Source organism: Falco peregrinus, chromosome W (assembly GCF_023634155.1).
Source record: "Falco peregrinus isolate bFalPer1 chromosome W, bFalPer1.pri, whole genome shotgun sequence".
In the NCBI taxonomy this organism is placed as follows: domain Eukaryota; kingdom Metazoa; phylum Chordata; class Aves; order Falconiformes; family Falconidae; genus Falco; species Falco peregrinus.
The window spans coordinates 6,606,941-6,610,742 of record NC_073743.1 but is presented as its reverse complement, the minus strand read 5'-3'; positions in this window follow the sequence as shown (position 1 = coordinate 6,610,742).

Sequence of the window (3,802 nt, the reverse complement as noted above, 5' to 3'; positions counted from 1 at the left end):
ATTCCCATTTTCAGTATATGGCAGAAACTCCTTGGTGTTTTATATGGGAGGGAAAAGTTTTTTTAGTATTACCCTGGGTCAATGATAGGTCAACTTCGTTGGGAGAGAAGGAAGATAAAATAGTGCCATGGTGGAAATGTGAAAAAGTGTATGATTGCAGTAATGCAGACTTAATAATCCAAAGAATTCCTCCCCTGGCTGCTGCTTTGAAATACGGTTGCTTTTGTCGAGGTCTTAAGAATACTCTCAATTTAACCAGTACTTTTACAGTCAGAAGAGGGACTTTGTTTAGTTGTAGAAAATCTACTATTCGAAGTCCTGGACATTTAATTTGGGCATTGAGTGATGGAACCTGGACAACTCATCTACCATTAGATGGTAAAGTGAAACAAATTACCTTAGGCATGCCAACATTGTGTCCGATTTGGAAAAAATCACCATTTAGAGGATCCCTAGAGAATTTAGAACTGAAACGAACAAAGAGATCTGGGACAAATGATGATAATTGGAATGAACCATCTACGGGAGTGAAAATTGGTTGGGCACTTGAATCACTTTTAAATCCTATAGCTTCATATAGAAACAGAGCATGGCTTTATAAGTTAACTGGTCAAGTAGAAAAATTAGCAAATGTTACTAAAAAGGGGTTTAAGGAATTAAACATGCAATTACAGGCGACATCCAGAATGACTCTACAAAATAGGATGGCACTAGATATGCTCCTACTTAAAGAACATGGAGTGTGTGGATATCTCAAGGATAAACTGGACCACTGTTGTATCCACATTCCAAATGTCACTCAGGATGTGGAACATGATATAGAACTATTGGGAAAAATTGAAAGAGAAACTGAAACAATTCAAAAGGATATGTCAGAAGATTGGCTTGGGAAAATTTTTAATAAATTAGGATGGAACTTAAGCTCTTGGATACAATCTATAATCAAAAGTTTGTTTTTGTTATTGATTGTCTTTTTGATGATCATGTTAGTATATGTATGTTTGAAAAAGCAATTTATCAGTAGGATTGCTGTCAATCATATGATTATGAGAGAAGTACCTACTAGTCCACCAAGACACAGCCCACCACCAAAATATGTTGAAACAAATAACATGTAAATAGTGTGAAAGTATTGAAATAATGGTTTTCAACACTTTCAAAGGGGGGAAATGTTGTCGATTTGTTAAAAAGTTGAAATCAATTGATTTTATTTGTTTGATTATCTTATTTTATAGGGTTATTTTATAGAATAGAAATATAGGAGGATAAAAATATATTTTGAAGAAAGTTATGATTATTTAGTAAAAGCAGTTGTGAGACCCTTTGTACATTTTGTACTAAGGCCAGAAGAATGGGTTGGAATCATTGTTGAAACTTAAGTAATAATTTAGGGTTTGAAGGGTTTCTTTGTATCTAACTAGTCTTCTGTATATAGAAAGTATATTGAGATGTCAGAATGTAGGATTAATGGGAACTGGGGAGAATCGACTGGAACAGCTTGTAGTTACCTGCCAAGAAACCGTGAACTTTAGTAAAAGGTAATTCCGGCAGGGGGAGATTGCGACCACCGACTCATATACCACCTACCCAAATCGTACCCCAGACCCATTTCTAGATTTTTCTAAGCTTTATTGCGCAGAATCGGATATGGGAGGAGAATATGTTAATGATTTATGGGAAATGTTATGATTATGTATGAATATTTAATGAATATGTATGAATAAGTTCTATATATGGAATCTGATTTTGGGACCTGGTGTGCGTTGATCGTGAGAGGACTCGCTCATGCACCCAGCCGTCAATAAAGAAGTGTCTGCTTATCTACATCACATTGGTGTCGATAAGTTTTTCATTCTGAGATTTCGGTAACACAGACAGGCCCAAGAGCTACTGTACGAGCTATTTCCTGTGTGATCTGCTCAAAGGCTTGTTGTTGCTCAGGGCCTCACTCAAAATAGTGCTTCTTCCAGGTTACTCGATAGAGAGGGCTCACAAACTGACTATCACCTGGAATGTGCATTCTCCAGAACCCCACAAGGCCTATGAAAGCTTGTTTTTCCTTCTTGTTAGCTGGTGGAGACATAGTTGCTATCTTGTTGACCACATCCAGAGGTACATGATGGCATCCATCCTGCTATTTTATAGCCAAGAACTGAATCTCCTGTGCAGGTCCCCTGACCTTGCTTTTCTTTGTGGCGAAACCAGCTTTCAGAAGAACCTGAATCACTCCTTTTCCCTTCTCGAACACTTTTTCTGCCTTGTTGCCCCACACAATGATGTCATCGATGTATTGTAGATGTTCAGGGGCATCACCCTTTTCCAGTGCAGTTTGGATTAGTCCATGACCAATGGTAGGGCTGTGCTTCCACCCCTGGGGCAGACAATTCCAGGTGTGTTGGACACCCCTCCATGTGAAAGCAATCTGTGGCCTGTACTCTGCTGCCAAAGGGATTGAGAAAAACGCATTAGCAATGTCAAATGTAGCATACCACTTGGCTGTATTCGACTCCACTTTGTATTGGAGCTCTAACATGTCTGGTACAGTAGCACTCAGTGGTGGTGTGACTTTGTTCAGGTGAGTGAGTCTTGCTGATCACTCTCCTTAGCTCATGGATGGGAGCCAGGGAGTCTTGGTTTGTGTGATATTGCCACTGGTACACCGTCCTAGTAGCGATTTGCACCTGTTGTTCTTCAGCTTGCAGCAGCCCCACAACAAAGGAATCTTCTGAGAAGCCAGGCAGGGTAGATAGCTGTTTGACCTTCTCTGTATTCACAGTAGCTACACCAAAAGCCCATTGGTACCACCTTGGGTCCTTAAAGTACCCTCCGCTGAGGTAGTCTATGCCAAGGATACAAGCAGCCTCTGGACCACTCACAGTAGAGTGTTTTTGCCATTTGTCCCCTTATAAGCTCACTTCAGCCTCCAATACAGACAATTCTTGGCATCCCCCTGTCTCTCCAGGGATCCAGAGGGGTTCTGTGCCCCTATACCCTGATGGCACCAGCATACACTGTGCACCAGCGTCTACCAAAGCCTTATACTTCTGTGGGTCTGATGTGCCAGGCCATCAAATCCACACGATCCAGTATACCCAGCCATTCCTTTCCTCCTCCTGGCCCGAGGCAGGGGCCCTCTGTTCCTGGTCACAGTATTCACTGTCTGACCCTTGCAGTGCCAGACAAGAAGTCCCCTTGTCAGGATCAAGGGAGGTGATCTCAGTTCTTCCGTGTCTGGGAGATATTGCTGATTGCCTTCTTGTGTCTCTACAGCCACTATGCTGACAGCCGTCTTGGGTGACCCCTTCCTAACAGCTGTCTTCCCTCTCAGTTAGCGTACATGAGCTTCCAGCTTAAAGGTGGGTTCACCATCCCACTCCTTCATGTCCTCCCCCCGGTCACACTGGAAGAACCATTGTGCGCCACGCAGCATGCGCCTGGGTCTCCCATTCCCTCTGACCGGGGCAGGAGGGGACTGATTTCTTGGGGTGCCCCTGACAGCTGAGGTGCTGGCCCATAGGGATGAGGAGGGACAGAGATTTTCTTCAAAGTTTTGGAGCCAAGAAGACACTTTCTCCACAATTGGTGCATCTGTATCTGGGCATTTTGGACCCCCCTTCCTCCACATGGCCTGTATGCACAGGATGTAATCTGGATTTCTGGAGACCTCATCATTGTCTAGATCACCGTAAATGACTTCCAGCACCGCTCATTCTCTCAGGTACTGGATACCTTTGTCTGAGGTAGTCCCCTTTCCTGGGGAGTTCACAAGATCTTCCTTGAAAGGATATCTTGCCCTCACACT